Raw genomic sequence first — 13,896 nt, forward strand, 5'->3', positions numbered from 1 at the left:
CAACCCCCTGCAATGCTGGAATCTCAACTAAAGCATCCATGACAGATGGCAATCCAACCTCTGCTTTAAAATCTCCAAGGAGAGAGAGACCACAACCTCCCGAGTGAAACCGTTCCACTGTCAAACAATAATTGGCCTAAAGTCACCTACTGAACTGTATGCTAAGGGAGGCTTTGAGCCCAGATCGCTTAATTCCAGGCCCAACTCTTGGTCTACTGAGGTAACTGGCTTCATTTCCTTAGGGGCCTATCTACTTTTGGAGTGCAGAATTATCAGCCAGCCTGCTGTGGGAGGGAGTGGTGGTGCACCGAAACAGTAAACATTGTATTAGGGTACCAAAGATGTTCACTTCAATCAGTTGATGAGGCTGTTGGCTTTCTTGTACAGTAGTCCACATAGACATAATCGAGTGCCCTCTGAACCAAATGTTTATATGTTTATGTATTGAATGTGGGAGCGCATTTTGTTTTACTTTAATGAAAAGCACTCCTGAGGGCAAACCCCCCGGATTATTTGCTCTGGGCAAATAATAGGTCATGGAAAACAATGAGGCTTTCGGGGCCACCAATGAAATAAACCAATGATCTTGCACTACCCCTTTTACGTAATTCAACATCAATTTATGTTCCTAGAGCAGCTCTCAGAGGAGTGAGAGACAAAAAGTACAACTTAAAATAATATGAGGCATGCAAACCAGTACAGAAAATTTTAAACTACAAATTAAACAGCAACAGCTGCCAGGTGGATGTACTCTTCTGTTCACCATTCCCTTCCCTGGAGCTGCCTACGCACTGGCTTTTGGTTTTTAACCCCATCTAGCTTTGTAGAAAGTTGGATGCCTGTTGGTTGAAAATTTCAGTCAGTTGAATAATGTGATATGAGAGTCATCTTCAAATATGTGAAGGGCTGTCTATCTCCAGAGAGTAGGCTCAAAACCAGCATGTCCAAATTACAATAAAGAGAATTTTGACTAAATATTAGGAACAACATCTTGATGATGCAGATAGTTTGGTGAACTCTTCTTCATTAGAGGTTTTGATGTAGAGACTGTGTGGCCACTCATTTATTAGTGGATGCATTGCATTGGCAGCAGGGGTGGACTGATGGCCTTTCTCGGACCATGGTTAGCATGTCATGCTAATAAAACATAGCTTAGCACAGGGGCCTTATCTGTTGTTCGCTCACCATGGTTTGTGAAAATAAGCCATAGTTCATTGTTGCCTTACTGACATCTATAGCTTGAAGTTATGTATGAAAATGGCTCCTCTTTTAACAGTAGTTTATATCTATGATTTGTTTCATCACCCCACCCAAATTGTTCATCAAGCAACAGAAATGCTGGACGAGAGCGACTGGAAAACTATGCTGCTCTCAATGCTCAGCAGCTCACTAGTGCTCTTCTTGAAGCTGACATCACCGCTAACAGCTTGATAACAGGGCCCTCCACCCCAAATCCGCCACACCCTTCTTTGATTCATAGCTGCATAATGCGCTGGAACTGAAAACTTAAAAGGAATTTCTTTGAGCTGTTGCTTTTGCAGACATTTCCGCTGCTGGTGCTTGGTTGGCAAATGAACAATTTTGGGGAATGTGCCTCCTTTAAATGTGAGCAGCTTTTCAAGTAAACATACAGGGGAGAAAATATTGCTACTTCAAACACTGTGATGGTGGTTTGGAGAATGAAAAATAGAAAGTAATTGTAGAGTGAAGAAGTGGAAGAAAAGGGTTAAACTACAGGCTGCAAAGGAGTGTGGATGCTTTTTTTTGGTGGGAATAGAAGGCGCCAGTGACTGTTGGGTGATGCTTAAGGGTAATCAGGCACAGAGACAGCTGATGGTGGGAAGTAGGTGGGGTAGAAGCAAATCTATATACAGTCATACCTCGGGTTACAGACGCTTCAGGTTGCCTGTTTTCGAGTTGCGCACAGCGCTGAACCTGGAAGTATCAGAATGGGTTACTTCTGGGTTTCAGTGCTTGCACATGCACAGAACGCCGAATCGCAATCCGCACGTGCGCAGACGCGGCGCTGCAGGTTGTGAACACTGCGGATTGCGAACGTGCCTCCCGCATGGATCACGTTCGCAACCCAAGCGTCCACTGTAATGAAGCAAACCATAGTTTCTTTGATGGTCTGCTGAACATCATTTGACTTAAGCATGGTTTGTTCAAGAAACCATGGTTTAATGTGTGCAGTCTGAGCCTATATCTGCCTTGGTTCTTAAGCCTTTGCTGATTGCCTCCAACAGGGGTGGTGAATTCTTGAGAGTTGTGTCCCCATATGGGAAGTATCTAGGGGTCTGCATACCAGTTTTAAGCGAGACCCAAGACAGAGTGGGGCCCAGGGCAAAAGTGGGCAGAGCAATGGATATGGCTTTAACCTATCTACCATAGGTTACACACAAAAGTCAGATGTTTCTGCATGCACACATGCACCAGGGCCAGAGATTCCCCACGCTGGCTTACAAGGTAGCATGTTTATTATGTTATATAACAAAGTAGATTAATATTTATCTAGTTCTGAATCTATGCATTGGTGTTCTGCAATTCTTTAACTCGCTTCAGAGAGTGAATTGTTTACTCTTTTTGTCAGCTGTCAAGTGCAGAGTATGTACCTCCAAAACTATCCTCCAATCTGAGTTTTTAAGCACCTGCTATGTGCTTTGTGCTCTTCCAAAGGGGGACTTTTTGAGTGCCAGCATGGGAGCTGTGTGGTTTCCAATATTGTGAAGTGGGCTCTTCACTCTGCTTTCAAAGTCAAAGTGAGAAGTGCTGTCATCAGGGTCAAGAGAACGGTAATTGTGTAATACAGTATCATAGAGTGTAGTGCAAGATTTATGGGTCACACTCTTGAACTAGGTTGGCCATCTGTACAGAATTAATAAATACAAGTTGCTGTACAGGGGGAGGGGTTGGTATTGTGATTTAGGCCTGCCAACTGATTAAATGTTACTTGATTCATCAGTAAAAAGCAAGGCAGTTAATCCATGACTGTAATACTTCTGTTAAGAGATTAATTTCATTAAGACAGGTATATTTAGTGATGCCTGGGGAACTGGTGTTACCCGTCAAAGGGCTTTCTCAATAATATCACCCAGGTTGTGGAAAAAATTCCCTTTGGAGGTTATGTTGGTGCCAACATTGTGTAGCTTTATGTACCATTTGAAAACCTGCCCCCCCCCCCAGCTACTTAAGTTGGTGCGATTGACCATTGTATCTTGTGTTAATAGATCACTGCTTTCTTTTTCTATAACTGCTGTTTTAAATTTGGTGTTTACACATGCTGTACTTAGGATGAAGGTTGGAATAGAGAATAAAATACTAAATAAAATAGGTGATATTTGAGGAATATTAACAAAGAAGAAAGGACAGTTGTAGAAGAAGAAACCCTCTCAAGTTTATTTATGAAATCTGTATCACACAAGCAGTGCTTCCCCCCAAAAAATATGTTTAGGGGTACTCCTCATTTTCCTACTCATATTGAAATACTGCCCCTCAGTGAGGCCAGACTTAGATTCACAAAATGTTTAGGCGTATGCGTCCCCTCAGAAAAAAGAACTGCATTCAAGCAACATGCCATTTTTTTGTTTGTGGTAGTGCTTCATAACCATCACCAACTCTCTCAAGAGTGCACAAAAGCATGTCAAGTGCCGCCCCCCAAGTGATGTATAAACAGTTGACCGTGGCTTAGGCTCCCTTTTCTATTCCCAGAATGCATTTGGAGTTGGAAGCTTCAGCATTGACCCTTGTTAATTTTGGGGCAGGGGGTCTGAGCTAGAAATAAATGGAGCTGTTATCCACCCCGCTCTCCAAAAATGCTTCTTCTCTGACTCCTTCAAGCAGGAGTGACTAAACCTGGTGGTCAACAACATTTGCGAGGTCACAGTTTCCTTCATCTGCAGTCAACATAACCAGTAGTCAGGAATGATGAGAGTTGTAGTCCAGCAATGTCTGGAATTCCACAAGTTAGCCACCTCCTCGACCTAAGTCATGGGCAATGTAAAAGATGCACGATGAAAAATACAAGCACTGCAACTTGTGTTGATGTTTGGGAAGGCTCAGACCAGAATGCCTCCTTTATGTGCTTAAAGAGGGCACTCTTACAGTGTTTAAGAAGATCTGTCTCTTATAGATAGCTTTGCTGTTCAACATGGAACTCTGAATATCCAGCATTCTGTATAAGTAAATGAGATTGTAACTCCAAGGCGTTAACTATGTTCAGATCTTAACAGTCCACCCTGTTCTGTTCCTTTCTTGCACACGTCTAATTGGCTATTATGTGCTTGCGTGAAATTGTCTCCTTTTCTGCTGGCTTTAATTGTCTTGGAAGAGCTATTTAAGAAAGAAACAAACTGCTTCAATCTCTGAATGCTGCCGCATCCTTGACTTGTACAATCTGGCTCCGAAAATCCTCTGGCGCTGTTGTTCCTGTAGCAAATTTCCCGCTAGCATCACAGGACTTGATTAATCCAAATGCTGATGTCCCACAGGCACTGTAGTTATTTTTAGCATTATGGTTGTGCAAAGGGTGGGTGAAGATTTATGGCTTTGTCTAGTAAAAAATCTAGCTGCCTTTCTCTATATATGGGACCTGGGTGCATTCCAGCAGCTGCATCTGAAACAGCATCTCCTTCATAGTTGCCAGCTCTTACATAGCCCTTTTTGTTTTTTAATTAAAAGTTCTAAGACCCTGAAAATCTTGAATGAAACTAGCCGGAGACATAAGCAAGGATTCTTATTGTACTATCTGGATAGAGTATGATATATCTAGTTCAGTCCTTAAACCCATGTAGCTCAATTCCAATGGTCTTGCTCTGGAAAAAAGTAGTTTCTGAACAAGTTGATGAGAAGGGGTGTGTGTGAGTGTGCTCTACTACCTCCTCCTCCATATAATCCTTCCTAATTGTCTGGAACATCTATTTCTGACTGCATGAAAACATCCTGTTTTCAATTGACGTATGCCTTGTGGTTTTTACCCATCAGACTTCCTTGTATAAAATTGAGTTTTGCTCCTGAGGTTTAAGAACCGTGAGAATCTTAAGTCAGTTTTAAGCTTCTAGAATTGATGTGAGTTAATTAAATAAGAAAATAATGCCACTTACGAAGATGCTGTATGTGTCCTATGTTTTAATCTCAAAATTGTATTGGATTTAGCACTGTGGCATTTATTTTATTCATATATTTTTTTAATGATGTCTAAACTACCCTTCATCAAAATAGATCCCAAGGCAGTGTGCAATAATAGCAACAATCAAGAAATACAATAAAATCTCTGTTCCTTGAGCTAACTTTTTCAGGAATGGAGTCTAAAGATGTACTATTTTTGGCTTACAACACCCCAAGGATTGATATTGGAGCCCATGCTTTTTAACTTGTTTATAAATGATTTAGAGTTAGGAGTAAGAGGTGAGGTGGCCAAGTTTGCTGATGATACAAAATTATTTACGGTTGTTAAAAGAAAAAAAAAGATTGAGAAGGATTCTAAAAGGAGCATACAGAGTGAATGGGTGGTAAAATGGTAAATATGGTGCAATGCAAACAAGTGCAAAGTGATCCTTTGGAGGCAAAAAATCTTAATTTCACATGTGCACTCATGGGAACTGAACTAGCAGCAACTGAACAGGAATGAGACCTTGGGGTCATGGTGGATAGCTCTATGAAGATGTCAACCCATTGTGTGGCAGCTGTGAAAAAGGCAAATTCCATGCTAAGGATCATTAGAAAATAAATTGAAAATAAATGTTCTAGTATCATAATGCCATTACACAAATCTATGGTGTGACTACATTTGGAATGCTGTATGAGGTTTTAGTTGTCTCACCTGAAAAAGAATATGGTAGTTGGAACCTTCACTTTACAGCTTTTGGTGTTAACCTGGCCTTTGACCCTTGAGATGTGTATTTTCAGGGCCAACCCTATTCCTGTGACAAATTTGTCTTAACTTTGTCTTAATTTTTTCTTAACATCCGCTGGCTAGTTTGCAAATGGTTTATGTGCCTTTTCCTGTAAGCTTGAAATATTTTGATCCCTGAATATGCTGCCATGAACACATGAATGTGCTTATAGAAAAGTTTTTCTTGCAGACTCTCCCTCCGTCACCCATGATACCTGCCCTGTTTTAGCTACCATGATGAGTATATAGCTAAATCGCCTCACCCAATTACTATTTTTTGAAGAGAGAAGGTGTTGAACCATTATCATCTTTATTCTTAGTGACGAAACCTTGAGCCAAACACCATCAAGAATTTTTTTCAGGCCACATTGCTTTTTCTTACTCATTTTTTAAAAAAACAATTCTTATTCATTTCGTGCTATTTCAAGTCTTCAGCAATATTCGCTGCCAAATGGTGATTCATTTGTGCAAACAGATAATTATGAAGCAAATGCCACTTTTGACAAGCAGAGCAAAGCTGTCAGGCTCTTTCCCCTTGAGCAACGCCACTTTTTGTTTCCAGTGCTAGATTGTATTTGACATTTAATTTAAGCGCCCTTGGTACCTACTCACAGGACTTTGCAATGATAATGGAGATAAAGCAACCGAGAGCTGCTTATGACAGAACCTTTATTCTTCCAATTGTCCCCACACTTCAGATTGCACTGAAGTGCCTTATTTGCATTGAGAAAAGTGTCTTAAGCTAGAGACTCAGGGGAAGAGGGAAGAGACCCAGAATGATTTAATCATGAAACTCATTGGTTTTTTTTACTCATGACATAACACACTGATCCACTTGCCACAGAGCAACCTCTCTCTCTCTCTCTCTCTCTCTCTCTGTGTGTGTGTGTGTGTTTGTATGCACATGCACATGTATGCAGCAAAAGTAAAGGCAATAGACAGGAGAGCTCTCTCGGCGGCAAAGAGCAGAGCAGTCGAGTAATTCAATTTGCAGTCTTCCCAGCACAATTGGTTCTCCATGTGCATACACATTCCATTGATCTGTAGCGGACTTGGCACAGAGAAAATGCCACTGGTAATATTGGCATAGGCTGTTCTCCAATGAATTGGAAAGCAGAATTTCTCCCCACCCCAAACCATCTCACCCCAGATGCCTTAACCTTATGGATATTCATGGCACTGCCATCTCCACGACCTTGTCAGATGCTGAAAGCTAAATAGGGGCGACTTCCAAAAAATAAATAAATGCCATGATTTGAAAATAAATGCAGCTATGCTACAGCTCTCTCTAGGGAGTTGGTATCAGTTGGTGTTTAGTAGATAAGGGGAAATGTTAGCAAGCAGTTGGCACAATGCTTATGAAAACCTAAGGCCAAGAGAGAGTTTATACTTTAAATCATGCTAGTGTACCTGCCTCGCTAATCTTCCCTTAAGTTTTGAGAAAAGATGCGTTCATATCAACAGGTGTTTTACAAATTCCCTTGGGACCTGGTTTCTTGGGAGTGTTCCTACATGCATTATGTTTATGAGAATACAGTTTGCCAGAATGTTTATGAAAACAAAGAGGACATAGACGTGTTTCTATATGAAAAAGTCAAAACTGTTCACATATTATGAGTGATGTACAGGTAAGTTTCTTGCTTGTGTTTTGATGTAAAGCAGCGGCGGAGAATTGGATTGTGCCAGAGAGCCATATCCTTAGTTCCCCCTGAGGGCCACCTTTGATGGGTGAGACCAGCCGGCTGTCAGTTACCTGACATTACACTGATGCATGTGACCTGTTTTCTTCTATGCAAAGCAAACCATGCAGACACAAGACTTTGCAGGCACCATTGATTGGCAGGGCCTGCGGGGAGCTGTATATTTACTTGCCCCACACCTGATGTCATATATATGGGATCGGGTATAAAACAGGTGGCCATGGCTGGGCTTGAAACACATTAATTAGGAAACATTAATTAGCCGAGTGGGGCTAATTAATCCCATGGATTGAAAGTTCCCCACCTCTTGTCATAAAGAAGCTTAGTAGAATGAGGAGGGTCAATGTTCTGGCAACACACAGTATATGCTAACTTTATTCTGCAAAATTTCATTTCCTCTTTTTAAAAAAAAAATACGATTTTTTTAAATTGTAAATTTATTAAAGAAAGAGGGCAGGAAAGAGAAAAGGGGAAAACAAAAACAAAATGGTCCCTTAACATTCACAATACAATAAACATCAATACATCCATATTAATTTACACATACAGATGGATATATGCCACTCAAACGCCTGAATGTTATCCAAACAAAGTAGGTGTTTATAGAATAATGTTCAGATGGAGCAAGGGCATTAAAGTCTTCACATCATTACATAATAGATGGTGAGTATTTATCCTTACAGGCTTGAAGTATGTCTCTTAGCGACCATAGGGTTTTCCTGTTGTAAGTCCCCATGCCACTGGTATATATGTAATTTAACACATCCACATATATCAGAGGTTTCAGCAATACAGTATTGATATGGACATCAACTTCAAACCAAAAAGGATTTCTCACTGAGACATTCACACCATTACACTTCCAGCATTTAGTTGCTTTAAACAATGCTTTATTGTAGAGACTTTGTATAGTCCAGTATACCCCAAATACTTTTTTTGCTGAATTGGTCTCAATTTTAAATCTAAGCATTCTGTGTAGATCCTAGAGCAGCTTCCCTTGGTTTAGGTTGTATAGAGCATGCAGCAAAACTGCATCTCTCTGGATGGCTTGTGGTGTGGCTACAGAAAATGCAAAAAAGCTGTTGCTGTTGCTGTTGGTGGGGTGGCATTGTTCATGAAGTCAGATGTGACAGCATCTGCAAGGCAATACGATGCCTATTCCTCATGTAGCTTTAGTGTTACCTGGAGGCCCTTCTCATGCGCGAAGGGAACATATTCACTGAATAAAATGAGTTCTCTGAGACTTCATGCATGGGGGCTGAGTTATTTTGAAAGCAGAACTGGAAAACGGCAGCACCTGTTCCAGCCTTCAGAACAAGTGGGCACATTCTGGAGATGTTGGCAGTTCTGCATACCCAGATGTGGCACCTTTATTTTTATTTTTCCAAAGAACCCTTTTGATGAATCCGTTGTTGTACGTTAACCACATCCATATCTCTGCAAGTTGTCCGGATGCCGCTGATGAGTACCATCAAAAGGCAAATGCACAGCGCGCTAATGAGCTTGCTGAGCAGTTGTCAGAAACATCACTCCTAATGGAACGAAATTGCTTTATAAACAGACGGGCCAGGAGGCCGGTGAATGACTAATCTGAAATTCTTTGAATTGGCTTGATTCATGAGCGGAGAATCTAGTTTTAATTGGAGCAGAGGCCTGGCTATGTTTCAAAAGACCAGTGTGGTGATGCGCTTTCCACCCTGTTGCTGTTTTGCCTCTGTGTTTTGTACCGAAGTTTCAATGAACGTCTTGTGGAGATCGCGAGGGTGACATATATTGATGGCTGCACCGCTCTGCATCAAGGAAACCCTATCTTCAGAGCCATTAATGCAAATCACTGTTCCAAAGAATCATTCATAAAATAGTCATTTCCCCCTGTGCTCCTTGGCTGAGCTTCTTTCCCCACCCCAACACTCTTCACTTTCCCACCAGCGACCTGCTCTGCTATCCAAGGACACATTGCAGCCATCTGTATAGGTGGGTAGCAAGAACCACCACCTGGCACTGCTTTAAATCCTGGGTACAAGGGTTTTGATTTTGTGCATATCTGTCCCACTGCCCCACACTTTTGCCTTGAACGGTTTAATGAGCCTTTTAAAACAAAACGAGGGTCAAAATGTATTTTGGGAGGGAGAGTGGGTTACAAACTGCGGGGGGGGGGCAATTTTCTGGGGCACAAGTGCATGTTAGAGAGTGGGTTGGGGGTAGTACCTTAAATGCTTGCAAGCTTAAAATGGTTCCTCGTTACATGCAATAGGCTGCGTAGGCTTTCAGAATTAGCATGCTGTTTGTTTACAACTTGATGCTTCAGTTTCACAGAATTTGGATGTCTCAAGGTGGGATGGAGGTTTAGACTAAGCATTATGGAGGTAGAAGGAGGGTTAATGAAGCAACAGATAATATTAACAGAACTTATAGGGTGCCCTATTAGCAAGATCTCAGGGTGGTTCACAACCATAGGTTTATTGTGAGTTGAGAGAGCCCCATCTTACATTAAAGAACGCCATCTTTCCTTGATTGACACTTTTTTCATTCTGGCTTCCATTCTGGCTTCACTTAGATAAGATACTGACCCATATTCCTGTAACTTTCAGGATTGATTTTTGCAATGTGTTCTATATGACAGTATGCTCAAAGATGACCTGGAAACTTTGGTACCAATGGACCATCCATTACCTATTCCCATGGTTCAGCACTGGCTACCACTCTGCTTTCAAGGAAGGTTACTGTTTTTATCATTGCTTAAAACCCACAGCTGCTTTTTGTATGAGCCATTCTGCCAGTCAAGGCCTAGTCATCTGGCACTGCTCTCTAGCCAGTCCTTCTGGTGGGACAATGGCTGCAAGAAGCAGGAACCTTATGATCATGGCCCCAATGCCCTGAAATCTCCTCCTGAAAAAGTTAGGAAGTCTGCCTCCCTTTTAGGGTTTTTAAAAAGTTGGAATGCTTTCCATTTTTTAGTAGGGATTTAGCCCTTCCAACTAGTAGACTTTTAAAAAATGCTGTAAACTGCTTCAGATTGTTTCTGAGAAAGCACTTCTTAACACTTGTAAATAAATAAAGGTACATTCACATGAGTATCCCTAACGATGCTTTTGCTTTGATTTGTGGTTTTAGAACTGTCCTTGAAATTGCACCGTCGCTTCAATGCCTCATTGAGGAGCTGAAATGCTGGCTGGCTTTTTACCTGGCAGGATATCTGGCTAATAGGATGAATGTGTCTGAAGCAAGCGAGCTGTTTCAGCATTCTCTTTTTGCGGCTTCCTACCCTTGACCTGTGCATCTCCCCCAGAATGCCTCATGAGCAATTTCCAGGACAACTCCAGCGCAACGCCTTGTTTTTCGTCATCATTCAGTGGTGCTAATTTAATAGAGAACGTGGCTTATGCTCCTTGCTGACACCAGAGTCACTGGAAAAATCCGGTGCTAACTATTGCCATTTTTCAAAAGAAGGCATCTTCTGCTAGTACCTGTAGTTTTTTTCTCTCCATATTCTTGTTTTATGTTGCTATTTCCCCCTCACCTACAATTAAAGTGCTGCAAAAATAATGTGGTTGCTCTGCAGGGCCCACACACACAGAGAGAGCTTGCACAATTGCTCCTGTGTTTCAAACAATGCCCATCTGCGATTTGCAGCTTCAGTTTTTATAGGTTACTCACAGCCAGTTTGCATTCGCATACTAGGCTGCAGGAGTCATACAGGCGTTGGGATAGAACTGGAGAGAATTTTTTTGGCTGGTTTAGTGGGAGAACCTTCACTTCTAACACATTCTTAAAACGGGGCTGGTTGTTCTTTGGCAGGTATTCCTGGTGTGCAGGAAACTGATACTCAGCTTCCCTGTTACTAGCATCCCCGGGAGTGTTTGTTTTCCAGCCTACTTGTCCTAGTGAAGTGCACCATTAAGATTGCAGTTCTATACGTATTCACCTGGGAGTAAGTCCATTAATTTTGGTGGAACTTGCATCAGAGTGCACATGCATTTGGTTGTTGCTTCTTTCTTGTGAGTTCCTCGTGTGCAGTGGTTCTGACAAATACTTCCAGATGAGCAGGCTATGATGAAGCCAATGGACACTTGCTATTCAGTCCTATATTATGCATTCAACAGCATGAAATGGTACAGTCCTGAAGTGTTGAAGCGGACTGATCAGTTTAAATGCTTTCCAATTTTGTTGTACAAAAAGTCCTTTCTGGAAGACACCTTAGGTAGTAGTGCATTCTGCACTCATATGCTGATCTTACCTCATTCAGCCACCCTCAAGATGCAACATCTGATGTGCAGGTTTTACATTTGCGAAGTCTTTTAAACCACAATAGCATGGCACTTTTTTTAGGCCAATGGACATGCAGTGAGGAATGTGATCATGAAAGTGCCATGAGCACCTTTTTGACGGTGCCTGCGACCTCAGCTCATATCATTTTCTGACTAGTTTAGAAACTGAACATTTTATTTGTACTTGAGAGATTGAGTATTCTACAGCATGCCATCTGAGTATTGCACTTCAAAAAAAAGGTGGAAGAAGTAAGCATAGTTATCCCACTTTATGGTTGAAATGCTGTGACATTGGAGAAAACTTTGCCTTGCATTTATTTCATTAGATCTTTCCAGGCCATGCCACCCATCTTTTTTTGCTGCTGCTGTGAATATGGCGCCATCTATTTACAAAGAACAGATTTGAGTGGTCCCTACCCCTAGGGGGGTTATCTAAAATGAATTGTAGAATCATAGAATTGTGGAGTTGGAAGGAATTCCAAGGGTCATCTGGTCTACCCCCCTGCACTGCAGGAATGTCAACTTGATCATACATGACAGATGGTCATCCAACCTCTACTTAAAAACCTCCAAGGAAGGAGAGGCCAGTAGCTTTCATGGGAGTCTGTTCCACTGTCGAACAGCTCTTACTGGTGGACATTTCTCCCTGATGTTTAGTTGGAATCTCCTTTCATGTAATGCACGGTGCACTTTCTTTTCTGTTAAGTAGAGGTCTTGCTCCCCTACAGCAGTTGTCATTTGTAGCTGTACACATGGATTTCATGCTGCGTTTTGTGAAGATTTCTTGTGTTAAAGTGTTTTCTACACATACATTTTGTCAGATCTGTACTTCTAAGAATGGGTCTATATGTTCCATCTCTCTCACATCTACATAACAGGAATCAAAAGGATGAGCCGTGAAGCACCTCATTCCTCCATGAAGGAGCAGAGGTGTGGTGTGGGAAGAGCTTATTTCCAGAAATTCTCCAGCTTTGCCCCACTGCAGATTGCAGAAGTGCCATTACACCTGCAATCAGCCTTGCTTGCCTTCACTGTTACAGTTCTCTCTCCTGCTGCCATGAAGCTTCAGGTCTTATGTGTCTATAGATTACAACATTTGGCTCACCCTGTGGAAATACGACCTGTATTTTTGTACATGCACTACTAGAAGACAAAACCCTTCATGTTTTTTCTCCTCCTCAAGATAGAAGTTGGGAGTGAGGGTGTAAAAAGGATAATTTGAGCAAAGCTCAACTGTTCAGAAATCTAGGCTTTTTTCTTAATTCTTTAAATAAGCTATCCAATTTAAGAAGCGTGAATTTATGCATCGAGTTTGTGGCTCTGGCTTGGAGGAAATCAGATATTCTTCAGGATTAGCAGAAATTTCTCGGGGAGGCGCTAACATTGACTGCTGGCACAGTGACTGCATTGCTGCTGTCTTCTGGTTTAAGGCTCGTTTTCTCATCTTGAGATGTCTCTTTAAACATGTATTTATTTATTACTTACAAGTTCTTGGGTTGAACCAGATCCTTTACAAGGTGATAATGAACCATTTTTATTTTATTTTAAAAAAGTATTGTTCATTTAAGACACAATTTGGACTGTGTAATAATAATACTTAATATTTTCACAACATTTAAAGATGTACTTTAAAAACCCCATTACTGTTCATTTAAGACAAGATTCATTTAAGAAATAATACTTGATGTTCTACTGTTTCTAAAAGCATATTCTGCCTTAATTCAGATTTGAATTGAGATGAGATTTGCTTGGCAGACTCTATTTCTGAAGTTCACCCTTCATGGAACTCCCATTCTTCTCTTTGTTGAGAGCAGGGATTTGAAACCTCTGAGCCTCCAGCTGTTGTTGGACTCCAGATCCCATAAGTCCCAGCCTGCTGACCCAGTGGTCAGTCATGATGGGAGTTGTAGTCAAGCAATGGCTGGATGGCCAAAGGTTCTTCACCCCAGTTTTGGATAATCCGTTTAAATCTATGATGGGCTGCGGAAGTACGCAAGGTAGGTACCGTATTTTTCGCCCTATAGGACGCGCTTTTCCC

At 41.5% G+C, this 13,896-nt stretch overlaps 1 protein-coding gene across 2 annotated transcripts in view; it reads left to right on the forward strand.

The window, feature by feature from the left end:
• The window catches only part of TRIM44 (tripartite motif containing 44), an 86,052-nt gene that overhangs the window by 10,602 nt on the left and 61,554 nt on the right, over nucleotides 1–13,896 (forward strand). The gene's annotated exons all lie outside the window — the stretch shown is intronic.

The sequence above is a fragment of the Podarcis tiliguerta genome (genome assembly GCF_965153285.1).
Source record: "Podarcis tiliguerta genome assembly, chromosome: 1".
In the NCBI taxonomy this organism is placed as follows: Eukaryota; Metazoa; Chordata; class Lepidosauria; order Squamata; family Lacertidae; genus Podarcis; species Podarcis tiliguerta.